Here is a 14,618-nt window from a genome sequence, read left to right as displayed (position 1 = left end):
ATTCACCTTTCACTTGTTTGATAACTAGTTCGGAGTCGCCATATACTGCTATTTTCTTTGCCTTTAACTTCAAAAGGATTTTCAAACCAGCAATAAGAGCATATTCTGCCTCATTATTCGAGCAATCAAATGCTAATTTATAAGAACATACCCGTACCTTGCTTGGAACTCGATCTTGGGCCGAGAATGGACTTCGAATCCACACACCGATACCAGCGCCATCGCTGCACACTGCACCATCAAAATCCATAGTCCAAAGACCCTCTTCATCATCTTCAAGGTGCTGAAAATCTGATGTTGTTGAAGTCATGATTTGCTGCCCATTTGTTTCAGCGATTGACCTTATGACAGCAGTCCTTTCTTCACTTTCCGTTCTCAATACTTCTCTGAAATTTTCTGCAATGCCTGGGATATCTTCTACCTGAACTAACTGACTATCTATCTCATTGAAATTTTCCGCAAACAAAACAAAAGATTCTAAATCTGTTTGTACATAATTTACAGGATGATTCACGGGCTTTTCCTTACTAGTGATCATGTATTTCATCTTCTGTTCTCGATATAGCTTCCTCATTTGACCAAAAACTGGAATTGAAGCATATGAAAAATCAAGCTGAATCGTACCTTTGAGTTTGGCTCCCCATGACCTCGACAACAACATGCCAAATCGTGGAGGAATGTCTGCTACCACCACATCCATCAAAACATTCTTTGCTGGAATTTGATCTAGACTCACCACCAAGTCTTTGATCAAGCCAATACATCTTACCCGGCTGGAATCAAATGAATACAAATCATGATATTTCCTAGTGATATCAAGCCCCAGTTTCTCCATGATGGTTTTTGGCATCAAATTATGTGAAGCTCCCGAGTCAAACATGGCATTATGCAACACAAACTCATGCAGGCGCAAACTGATATAAAAGGGAGGAATATCACTCTCAGGAGACTCACCATTCAAAGCTGGCCCAAAGATTAACTCAGGCTGATCATCTTGTACATTTACCATGTCGAGCATTGGGTCAAAATTCAGCAACTTGGAAACTTGGCTTCGATAAGTAGTGTTCCTCATGACCTCTGTCAAAGGAATGGATATCTTCAACTTTGCAATCTCATTTTCCAAACTGAAAACTGGAAGCTTCTCACCTTCTTTTGCCTGATTATCTCTTTTTTCAGTTTTATCCTTTGGTGCATTTGATGGCTGATCCATTTTTGCTGCTGATGATGATGGAGTTGTTGAAGAACCAACTATGTCTTTTCCTTTTGATGAAACAGAGTCATTCTTGGCTGCAATATCTTTCTTTTTCTGCAAAGGATTTATAGGAATAGTGCGACCTCTAAATTGCCTTTGCTGTCCTTGCTGAGCTGATAATGCATTCAAGTACCCTCTTTGATATTCTTCAGTTTCTTCTTCAAGCATTGTATCACTTGACAAAATATAATGCTCATCTTGGGGAAAGACGGAATTACTCACCAACTCATCTTCTTCCGTGATATATGTAGGCATATCATCAGGGGTGAAAAAATGATTTTCCTCACCAACATTGTCACCCTCATCTTCAGAGTCTTGACTAACAAAATTCTGCTGAAAAGGTGGCTTCATTTGCTGCTGAACTGCCGTGTCTTGTGCCTTTGTTTCACGCTGCTTGATCCTATATTGTTGCTGCTGACCTCTGAAATTTGGGTTACGAATCTGAGGTTCCGGCTTGTCAATTGTGACCCTTTCAAGTAACCTCTTCACCTGTTCAACCGACTGAAGAACCTGATTTGATGTGGATGCTTCCTCCTTGATTGTAACTCGCTTTTCTGCCTTCATCCTTGCTCTCTTGTCGTTCAAATTTGCCTCAACACTGACTGCAATTTTCTGCATATCCTCCAAGGTAGGGGGATCTCGGTCCCTTAGTGAATAAGCCATCTCCGGATCAAAACCATCCGGGAATTTGAGAAGTGCTGATTTTCTAGATGGCCTCAAATCATCGGGAATAGCATTATACACTGAATTGAATCTGATTATATAATCTTGAACTGACTCACCCAGATTACGCTTGAGGTTATTGTATTCGGCATTGATTTGCAACGGGTCTTTTCTTATTTCCCATCGATCCAAGAATTGATTCTCAAGTGCTTCCAAGGTGGTGATGCTGTTAGCTGCCAACCCTTTGAACCATTTTCTTACTTCTCCGGCAAATGTTTGCACAAACAACCGCATGGTAACATCTTCTTCATCTAACTCATATAGATCAAAGAAAGTGGACATTTTATCGATATGTTGCTGTGCTGTAATACTTTGTGGAGTACCATCAAACATGGGAATTTTACTTTGGTAATCAGCAGGCATATCATGAAGATTAGCAGGCAATACAAGTGGGGCAAACCGGGCTGCCATTTTTCTTGGTAATGTAGGTCTTGGAGTAGCAGGCGGAGTAGGTGTGGCAGTATGAGGAGTAGGAGGAGGAGAAGCAGTGTGTGAAGCCGAAGGTGAAACAACTGTAGATGGGGGATGAGTAACTATGGGAGTGATAGCAATATAAGGGGGATTTGCCTGTTCATGCGCCGTGATAGAAGATCCAATACGACCAGAGATATTTTCAAGGAAATCAGCAAGAGTTGTAGCTTGTACACGTGTCTGGAGATTCCTCCAAATGAAATTTTCAACTAATTTATTATGCCTCTCAAATTCAATAGCAGCTGCAAAATCAGGATTAGGAACTAGAGTAGCAAGTGCACTTTCAGATTTAGTTTTGAACAAGGACAACTCGAAGCTTTCGTCGAAATCAAGATCTTCAAGATACTCAAAAATAGCTGGGCATGAATGAGATTTCAGTATGCGGCTAGAATTAGAAGCCAGTTTGGAAATCAAGGAACGAAAAACCAATCAGCCTATAAAACTCTCAACTCAATCACCCGAAAGTTCAGAGTTTATAAACACACTAGGTTAAAAGCACAGGTTGCCATGTTACCTTCACTAGCTCACGGAGATTGACTGAAGCAGCGTTTATCTACTAACGCTGATGTAAAACAAGAGCGTTTTCAAAGGCTACCTGGCGTATCTTCAGGCTCCGTCTAAGCTTATGAATTAAACACGCCAATAAGCAAACAATCAATTTGTTCTCCCCAGTATGGTCGCCAGTATGTTAGCGCTTGAGATTTCACCCTAGGCTGAGGAAGGTAAACCTTCAAGGCAACATCAAACCATTTCACCTCGTAGCTAGCCCTACGGGGTATGAGAAGGCTCTCTCCGGTCAAACTCGGTAGATCTTTCAATAGGATGAGCTGACCCAATTAGGAACACTGATATTAGGCTAGTAAACTGATAAGGGGGGTTGATTTAAAGTTTTTGGTGTTTTTGGTGGCAATTGGAGGGAGTGCGATTCAGGGTGCGGGGATTGAGCTCAGTTTTTTACAGGTGGGTCTTTGGGGCAAGGTAGGAGTTTGTGCTGATGCCTTTAGCTGAGATGGATGATCAAAGAAGAAAAAAGAGAAGCTAAAGAGGGCAAACAATGACTTTGAATCCTCTCTAGACAGTGGAAAACATAAACATTAAACAAATTTGAAAGCTGAGCATGGCAAGCATGAATTCAAACTTTATCACTTCATTTGTTTAATAAGATGCAGTAAAGAAAGAGATGGAACACATAAACACACTTACAATTACAATAAGAGAACACACCATCAACACAAGAGTCCACAAGAATCCCAATGATGTCTGCAAAACCCTGGTCTTCCCTTTCCTCAAATTGCAGAGATACAAGTAAAATATACAATAGGAGCTTCTCCCTCAAGAGTCCAACCATGAAAATGAGCAAGAGAAGGCATAATATAGATGATCTAACTCCTTTCCCCACCTCTAGGGGTCGAGCTCAGCTTCCTAGGAGCTGTTTCAACTAATTCCAAACTAAGCACTAGATAATAGGCAGTCAAAACAACTTGCCTCTAAAACTTAGGAAACCTATCCATGCATTAAATATTTACCATTTACATTCAAGAAACTTCTAGAAGTGATCAAGGAGAGTAAAAGTATCTTAGAGCCATGAAAGTTACATAAAAATCCATGATTTACATGCCCAAAACATTAAACCAAGTGAAAACAGTGTTTTTCTGGCCGAACTGGTCAAAATAGGCAAAATTCCCTGACATGCAGCGCACATGTGCCTGACACGTAGCGCACATTGAGAGGCCTGTTTGAGGGCCTTCCCGGTGTCCAAATCAGGTGCAAGCTAGCTCATTGGAAAGGTCTGCGAGTCTTCTTTCCAACCCCACCGGAATTTTTGAATTTGGAGTTCATTTGACCCCTCAAAACTCAATTCTCCCAAGACAGCTTTCTGCAACTCAAAATAAGGGCAGAAAGTCAAAATTTGCATGTGTTTTGAGCTTTTGGAAGCCCAAATCTCCATAAAAACTGAAGTCCATCCATAGGTAGGTGTAACTTTGCATGAAAATTCCAAAAATGCTGAGTTTTTCCCGTTCTGAGTTGCCCCCATGTAGCGTAGCGCACGGGGCGCTGCATGTCAAAATGCCAAACCCTGTCAATTTCCCAAAAATGCCAAAAATGCCTCAAAACTTTCAAAATTTCTTGTGCTAGCTGCTAGGAAGAGGCTAATGAGTATCATGGTGAGTGAGAGAGGCCTCAGCCAAGATACGGAGTGGGTTAGCCTTCTTCTTCTTCCCAAGAGCTTCGGTCAACCTTCTTTGGAATATTTTCATCTTCGCCTTGCAAACATGCATCCTTGCCCAATAATGATTTTTTATGTTTCTCAGCAGCCTCTTTTCTTGGTTGGCCTTAGCCAACAGCCTCTCCAAGTGTGCATTGACCCGGATGAGCATGGATTCTCTCTCAGCAGGCAATAGATCACCGGGTCTTCTTCGGTTCAGGACTCGGTCAGTACGAATCCTCCATAACTCATCAAGTACTTTCTCCTCCTCTAATTGTTTGTTCCGCTGCTCCAAGTAGGTGATGGTCCATTGGGCACCCTCAAGTCTCCTCTGTAAAACATCATTTTCAGCCCTAAGATGTTGAATGATCTCCTTCGCCTCTTGGCTAGGAGAACCGGCCTCGAGATCAATCACTAGATCCTCATGAACCATGGGCTCTTTGCCCCTCTGCATTTCCTGTGCTGATGAAGAAAGCGAGGCCCCTTCCACCTGATGTGGAGATAACACTCGCTGATCTGAAGATGAAGGCGAGACCCCTTCCACCTGCTGTGGAGAAAGTACTCGCCGAGCTGCTGCAAACAAGGCCCTTGGGCCTTTCTGATAGGTGAGCCGAGGTGAGGAAGCTACATGTCTCGGAACCGTGATCTCTGGCTGGTGAGATGGACCTCCCTCCTCATAAATGACCTCTGGCTCAGGCTGTGGCTGTGGTGGCGCTGTGAAGAATTCATGAGAGATGAACTCTTCCCAAGGAATGCCCTGCTGCCTCAGCTGATAGGAAACAATGAGCTGGATGAGACCAAAGTGATATAAACTCGTAAACTGCTGGGCTGGGGTCTTCCTCTGTAATATAGGCACCATCTTCTGAATATCCTGGAAGAAGAAAACTGGGATGTTCATCATCCTCACTCGGGTGAAGTGCATCAACAGACGGATGTGATAAGAGTACACCAGTGAAAACCTGCCCTCACATGTAAAGTAACGCATGATGAGTCTCAAGATCGGAACATACTCCCTCCGGATAAATCTGAAAAGAAAAACCGCCGACAAGTGTCTCATGAAGGCTGGCATGACATATGGCTCAAAATGAACATAATCCAACACTTTGCGCTTGGGCCACACCTCACCCACATTTGGTATCCCAGTAGCCTCTGAAATCAATTCCGGAGACAACACAAAGTTCACACCTGCCAGAGTGACCTGCCCATCATGAAGGTGTAAAACAAATAAGCGGGCCAACTCCCTATGGTGCTGGATCTGAGCAAGCCTCTCGCAAAACTGAAAACATGACATATACCGAAAGCAACTCACTGCCAAAGGACAAGCCTGCAATTCTGCCAATGAGGTGGGTTCCTCTCTCTTAGGATGACCACCTTTGCCCCCCCTACGAGGCCTCCGCTGTACCTCAACCTCGGTAGAAGAAGACTGGTCATCACCTTGCTCATAGGTCTCGGTGGTTGACATGGTGCTTTTGAGCAAAGTGGAGAAAATAGACAAAGTAAACTGCTGCCCTTGCCTGCAAAAATGCTGAGTTGTATGCTGTTTTCAAGGGGAAAAAATCATGAAGGAAATGTTAGGGGGGGGGGATTTTTTAACAAGGAAAGGGAAACATATGAAAACAAGGAATTTTCAAGGGACAATTCACAAACTGTCAAACATATAATCTCATCTTAATCAGCGGGAAATCATCTGCAAAGAAATGTTTTTATTAGGGTAACATGGGTAATAATAACCAAGGGAAATGACATGTATGCTCAACAGGGGAATGGGACAGCATAGATAACTTGCTCATTTGATTTCTGTCTTTCAATGTACATCATAAAGCACACTCTGTTTTTTCAAAGGGGTTCATGTACATTTGAGGCTAGGGGAAAAGGGTTTTCATTGACATTTTGTCAAAAGGGAAAAGGGGTTTTATTGACAAGGATATTAGGGGATAAAAGGGAAAACATGGTTTTTGCTTTTTAGGACCACAGCAACATTACTTTTGATCAAATATACATAGCACTATTTCCTTTGCTTTTGTTTATATACACAGCCACATTTTCTTTATTTTTTTTTTTTTGTTTTGGCATTTTATCACCATATTGCTTTTTTTTTTTTTTTTTGCATAATCATTTTGTTCTTTTTTTATAGCATTTTATTCTTTTTGCTGTGTGTGTTTTTATATCACAATGGAGGGTATTTAGGGTTTTGGGAATGTGTTTAGGGAGGGGTAGGGTTTGATACTTGGAAGGAGGAAAATTTCATATTCTTTGCAAATAAGATAAGATAGAGACATATGATGACAATTGTGAAATAAATGGGGAAACATGGAGGGAGCATAAATGGGAAATTAAAACCTTGAAAAGAAAACACCAAACCCTAGCATTATGCCTACATTGACAAGCAATCACCAAAATCTATTTTCTTTGCATTCTTAGTGATAAAACATATAAATGAAAGCTCATCATTCACCATTCATCAATTCATCAAGTGTATAGACCCTACCTCGGTCGATTTTGCAACTTAGAGGGCGATTGGACAAAATTTGGGCGGTTTTGATGTTAACAGCTTGACATGTAGCGTAGGGCACTCAACGGGTAGCGCACAGCCTGACACGTAGCGCCCGTTATAAATTACCACTGCTGGGAGGCGCCTGACGAGTAGCGCACAGCCCAACACGTAGCGCACAACCTCTGACGGGTAGCGCACCTGAAATTGGTTGAATTTCTCTGCACTTTGCCTCTTTTCGCCTCTTCGCCCTCTCACTTCTTCTTGCAAGCTCTTTGGATGCACAATGAGGGTATTAAGAGGGAACTTGACTCTTTATAAGCTCAATTTAAAAAAAAATTTACTTACCAAACCCACTTTCTAATGTTTTGCCTTGACACTTTCTTTTAACACTGTTTTGAGTTTTCCTTTGTTCTGAATTTGATCTTTTGGGTGTTTTAGCTCCGTTCTTTTTGCAGGTAGACCATCTGATGGACTCTAGGGAGGAGACCAGAGTTATTGCCAGCATTTTGAAGAATTTTTGAAATTTCCTTATTGCTTTACAAAATTGACATGACCTTGGCTTTAAAAACAGGGTTTTTAAATCCAAGGTATAAAAAGGCTGTACATGATGAAAAATATCAATGAAACATATTTACATACCTCCTTCTGGCTTGCTGGGGACTCATGGACCTCTGACTCATGATCTTGCAATGACATTTGACTGAAACCCTAGACCTAAGGCTTTGGACTTCAAGACAAAACAAAACAAGTGTGACACAAGTTCGTTAACGGATATGACCTGATCCAGCAAAGCCAAGAAGGGAACAAGGACCAGCTCCTCCATCAGTTTTATGGCATGCCTAATGGAATGCAAAACTGACATTGATGAGACACCTACTTATGCATATGCAAAGAGATTTTTGATCACTGATGGAGGGCATCATGACCGACACTAACAGAATCACAGTCATCAATCAGCGTGTCTTCTTTGCCAATAGTTCACAGGATACGGGAAGCATTCCGTTGATACACGGACTCCCGCTGTCACTTAAAAGTGTTGGAGTAGGTCTCTTTAAATATCCTTCCCTAATGGGTACTTTTACACTATCGTCACCATCTGATTTGGCAAAAGTGGCAAGAATAGAGACTTGCAACATGATTTCCTCTGCCTCATCTAATTTAAGGAGGATTACCAACAAGTTTGAAGTTAATAGTAATATTGAGGTAATGCCGCTAAGCCCCATTGAACTAGCATAACAATCAACTTTTCATGCTTGTGCTGAAAACCAAAATATGCATTCACCAATTGTATGGGTAGACCATTCGTTAGAATATGGTACTTCTTCAGATCCTTTCTCATGTATACATTCTATGAATGAAGGAATCGTCCAATTAATGATGATAGGAGAAGAACCTTGGGAAGATTATCATCATCGTTCCCATCTTCCAGATGACATCGAAGATTATTCAAATGAACTAAACCACCCTTCAGTCGTTGATTTCCTTTTTTTCATAGACACAGTAGAATCTGTGCAAAACCTATCAAATATTGAAGAAACAATTTCTATTAATATTTCAACGAAGCTTAATGTTGTAGAGAACATTCATGTCGGAAAATCTTGTTCTCCATCAGATCTTGATAGTTACTGTACTCCCTTTTGTGAATTTAGAGATATATTTGCATGGTCTTACGAGGAGATGCTAGGAATTAACTCTAATATTGTTGAACACGAAATTAAAATGTACCTTGATGTCAAGCCAGTTCGACGATAGTTTCAACTTGTTCATCCAAAGAAAGCCACTGCAATTAAGGCAGAATTTGAAAAACTCTTGCAGGCTGGTTTCATTTACCCTGTACCTCTTACTAACTGGGTTTCCAACCTTGTTCCTGTCATGAAGAAACAAGGGACAATTCGAGTGTGAGTCGATTATAGGGATGTAAATCAGGCATGTCCAAAGGACAATTATCCTACTACTTTTATCGACTAGATTATTGACGAATGTGCTAGATGCAAAATATTCTCATTCATGGATGGTTTTTTCAGCTACAATCAAATCAATATCCACCCACAAGACCAATCGAAAACAACTCTTATTTGTCCATGGGGCACATTCACCTATAGGAAACTCCCATTCGGTTTGAAGAATGTAGGGGCCACATTTTAGAGGTCAATGAACTATGCCTTCAATGACATCAAGCAAATTTTTCAACGTTACCTTGATGATTTACCTGCTCATTCACGAAAGCGGATTGATCACCCGCAACATTTGAGAGTGGTATTTTTGCAGTGCTGACACTACAAGATATGACTCAATCCACACAAATGTGTGTTTTGTGTTGGTTCTGGTCAATTGCTTGGATTTGTAGTGTTTAGAGAGGGGATTCGACTCGATCCATTAAAGGTTCAGGCAATTCTTGATTTGCCTCCACCTTCAAATCTTTTACAGTTATAGAGACTCCAAGGGAAAGAAAAATTTCTGAGGAGGTTCATTCCTAATTACGTTGAGATGGCTAAATGTTTTACATGTCTTTTGAAAAAGGAGATACCCTTCCATTGGGATCAGGTTGCACAAGCTTCCTTTGATGCTCTTAAATATACCTTGATTAGAGCTTCATTAATGTATTCTCCAAATTATCAAAATGACTACTACCTGTATCTCGCCATTGCAGATACAACTATTGGCATGGTTTTAGTCTAGGAAGAAAATGAGATTGAACATCCAATTTATTATTTGAGCCGTAATCTCAACGATACAGAAAGTAAGTACTCTTATGTCAAAAAACTAGCTTTGGAAGCTGTGCAAGCTGTTCAAAGATTTCACCATTACATCCTGCTATGGAAAACAACTGTCATTTCGGATTGCAACCCTATGACATACATTTTTTCACATCAATTGTTGGGGGGAAATACTCAAAATGGATAGTTATTTTGCAAGAATTTAATTTGGAATTCATCAAGTCCAAATCAAAGAAATCTCTAGTTTTCGCAGAGTTACTTTGTGACCTTCCCTCGACCTCCATTGATTCAACATCTGAACCATCGATTTTGGATGAGTCTCTATTTTTGATATCGTCATCTAACGCATGGTCTGGAGATATATTGATCTATCTCCAGACCCAAACTTTCTGGCCTGATACCTCTTGCTTGCAACAATGACGTATTCGATACCAAGCCAAAGATTATTGTATCATTGGTGACACTCATTACCATCGTGGTATCATTATGATTTTACAAAGGTGCCTGACGCATGAGGAAGCTGAGAAAGCATTGAATGATTTCCATTCAGGTGCCTGTGGTGGACACTTATCTGGATATGCAACTACACAGAATTCTTCGTGCTGGTTACTTCTAGTCAACTATATTCAAAGATTGTATTATTGTTGTGAGAAGCTGTCACACATGCCAGATATATGCCCGAAAAACTAGATTACCACCTACACCATTGCATCCAATCATTGCTGTTGGCCCATTCGCGAAATGGGGCATTGACTTTATGACATGTAACCCCACCTCGACTGAGGGGCATGGGTATATTATAGTCACCGTTGACTATTTTACCAAATGGGCCGAGGCGATGCCAACATTGAACAACAGTGGCGAAACGACTACCCTTTTCTTTTTTAACCATGTGGTTGCTTGGTTTGGTGTACCACAAGCCATAGTTACAGATCATGGGTTGCATTTTCGCAATCACATGATTCTTGAGTTGACTACTAAGTTAGGAATGTCACATGATAGTTCTACCCCTTATTACCCGCAAGCGAATGGACAGGTTGAAGCTATCAACAAAGTCCTGAAGCGGATGTTGCAGAGAATGATAGGGGTTCATAAGGGAAACTGGCATTTAATCCTGTACTCTGCCTTGTGGGCATATCGAACCTCAATGAGAAATGCTACTGGATTCACACTCTTTCAGTTGGTGTATGGTTTGGAAGCAATCTTACCGATACAATGCAAAATTTCTTCACTAAAACTCGTGATTGACCTGTTACCTGACACTTCTGAAGAAGAAGCGCGCTTCTTGGAATTAATCCATCTAGATGAAACCCATCGTGATGCCGCATTGGCTAACAAAGCGCATAAGAAATGTATTAAGGCACAATATGATAGAAATGTCAAGCCTCGTATCTTCTTAGAAGGAGACCTGGTCGTGCTTTACGATCAGGAAGCTGATAAACTTGGAGCAGGGAAAGTCAAACCAATGTGGATGGGTCATTATATTGTCAAGCGTGTTCTGGCAAAAGGTGCCTACAAGTTAGTAGATTATGATGGGATTCCTTTGTCGTAGCCCCGAAACGGGCTGTACCTCAAATGTTACTATGCTTGATTAAGTGTAGTAAAACTCACTGTATATATGCTTTCATTGCATGTGTGTGTGTGTGTGTATCTTTTAGAGATTTTATCTGGTTAGTAATCCGCTTTGCATTTGCTGTAGATGTTGGAGTCTTCAGAACCTTTTGTTGGTTATGCCGATGGTGCTAGTCGTAGTACGCAGAACTTGTCTTCTGTAGCATGGGCTATTTTCGCTCCAAGTGGCGAGTTAGTGAGTTTTCAAGGGATTTGTATTGGTCGATCAACGAACAACATCACTGAGTATAGCACGTTGATTGAACTTCTCTTTGATGCCATTTCACTTGGCATTCGCCAAATCATCGTTAGGCTAGACTCACAACTCGTTGTACTACAACTAACAAACATTTATACTATCTGAAATCCAACAATTTTTCGTATGTTCCTTAGAGTTCATATTTTGGAAAGACATTTTGAACACATTCAATATCAACATATTTCTAGAAATTTTAACACATTAACTGATTCTCTAGCAAATTATGTGTTAAATAGACATTTGCAACACATGTAAAAGTAATATTTTCAATTCACATCATTAGTTGAATAGGATTGCATATAACCATAGAAAACTCTGAAAGTAAAATAGATAGGTGTTTTAAAAGTTTTTACAAAATTTTTGTCCAAGACACGCTTGGTCATCTGACCCAAAAAACTCAAAATGCATGCAAAATATCCTAAGTAGATCTAGTGGTTCTCATGGTAACAGGTCACAGCCTGTGCTATCATGTGCAAAAGCCTTGCCTAGTGGCTAGGAACACCAATAGTGTGGCACTGCAGCCTCATAGGTAACTCCTCGATCCAAACATCCAGAATACCAAGGGTTAATCCCTCTATGTGATCCTGCAACTTTGCTAAGGTCTCGACCAAATGTAAGTCCTGGAGAACTCCTCTCCCAATGTTTCTCCACGTTGGCCCACCTGCAACCTGTTGGTGTCCCACGGGTCGAACAATACCCACAATTTCATGCATAGGAATGATTTTAGTTTAGTCTTGGAAACATTAAAAACACAAAAAAATGTAGAAACTTGAAAAATATAAAAACACTTTGGTCAAACAACTTACCCATAGCACCCCAATGTGCTCCAACTGGTAGAATCAAATCTGGATCTCCATGGAAATCCATCCTTGAGTATGGATGCTCCTTGATGACAAGGTGTCATCGCTCGAGCCAACTGAAAAATGCAGTGGAAAAAATGATTGTTGACTGACCCGCATGTCGAGCCATCAATTCGACCCACCTTTGCATACGTGGATCTCTAGGACCAGCTACACCCAGTGATACATGTTGTGGTTGCATCAATGGGATTCTCTCTAAGGTAAAAGCGATTAAGATTGAACCATAGCAGAAATTCTTCGTCTTACCACTTTTTACCTTGGTTAGTTGTTCTTTCAGTGAGGAAATCACAGCCTCGCACCAGTTGAAAATTTTTGGCTCTAGACACTCCAATGCATACTGCATATAAGATCTGTTCGCCAGATGTAGTGTCACACTGCCAGCCAATTTTATGATTGTGAAGAGGATCGTTCTCAAAGGAAAATCACCTACATCCCTGATTTTTATTTTCCCATCCTTGCTAGGCTGTGTACCTAGCCGACAAAACTGTCTAATGTAATCTCTCACCGATTCAACTCCACGGGAAAATCTAGAAAGTGAGATGGGGGCTCCTTGCCTCTACAGTCCAGTAAGAAAGTAAATTTATCAATGGTAATAGGGACCATCTTGTCCCTAATGTGAAAGGTCTGATCTGTCAGATCCCACGCATGAACAAGGAACTGCAGTATTTCTATTTGTTGCCTCATTCCGGGCAACTTGAAGTATTTGAGTAACCCGCAGTTTTTGAGGGCCTCAACTGTACCTGGATTGTTTATGGCAACCATGTCTTGTTCTTTATGCTCTCTTTATCACCATGTAATCAACATTTTGATCTGATGAAAGCCTGTAACATAATCATAAGCTTAATTAGGATCCTTTCCATGCAAAAAACAGGACAAATTTTGGAGCAAGCAACTAAATCAAACTTGGGAAACTCGCCCAGCGCAACCCAGACACAGAGACAATGCACTGTAGAGCATGCAGGCTTCTATTTGGGTGCTCTTCAGTGCATTTTTCGATGTGAAAGCTTGTGCTGATCCCAGAATGAAAAAATGAAACCCCAGGGGCCCAAAAAAACCCTAAAACTTCCATGAAATGACAAAAGAATGACTTGAAAATAAAGTAGAGAGGTTTAGCTCCTACTTGGTCCGGATGGCTCGAGAAATGGTCCATAGAATCTCTCACAATCAACTGATGAAAATCGAGGTAAAAACTAGCTCAGAGCACAAAACTGAATGGTAAGTTCCAAATGGTAAAAATGTCATGGTAAAAACTTGTTTTATGTTTATTTCATGTTCATTAATCGAGTAAAAATTAGTATTTGCCTATTTTTGCCTATGAAACATGTATTTTTAATCCATTTGGTGGTGTTTTGAGCAGGTTTTGCAACTGACTTACAAAATTCGACGTGCTCGATTGTAAATTGTACCTTTGACCACAGAGCACACTTTTATCTCTTTTTCGAGCTCTGTTAAAAATGAAAAAGGAACCCCCTTGGAGTCCTCTTTAAGCTCTTTTCAGACTCTCTAAACATGAAAAGATTACCAAGCGCTTGTCCTTTCCATCTCGTTAATGGATTGGAAACGATATCTCTCTTGTATTATTTTACGCTTTTTCGGGCTTCAGAGATTAGTTTATGAAAAATAACTTGTGGAGTTTTCTTTTTGTACCTTTTCAAATTCTCTAAACATGAAAAGGACTAAGTTATCTTTGTCGTTAAACTCGTTGAAACATCAAATAGCGACAAACCTAGCCATCTAGACAAGACCGAGTTTCACCTTCACTAGACTCGTTAAAACATCAAATAGTGATGGATTTGCCCGAAGGGTGAAATTATACAACAAGCATATGTTATTTTCCTCAAGCTTGATAAAAATAAAGAGGTACTGGTCAGCAATGACTGGGGAAAATTGGAAAAAGGGGAAAACCACTTTATGGTAGTAGGTCGCTCTTGAACATGACACTTTCACTCCATCATTGTGACTATTTGGGTTGGGTTATTAGCTTGATGATTATCATACCGTTGGTCTATCATACCATCCACCAAT

The sequence above is a fragment of the Pinus tabuliformis genome, chromosome J (genome assembly GCF_031772625.1).
Source record: "Pinus tabuliformis cultivar Carrire ecotype Pingquan chromosome J, CPIR1, whole genome shotgun sequence".
NCBI classification, from domain to species: Eukaryota; Viridiplantae; Streptophyta; class Pinopsida; order Pinales; family Pinaceae; genus Pinus; species Pinus tabuliformis.
Note: the sequence above shows the minus strand (reverse complement) of the source record.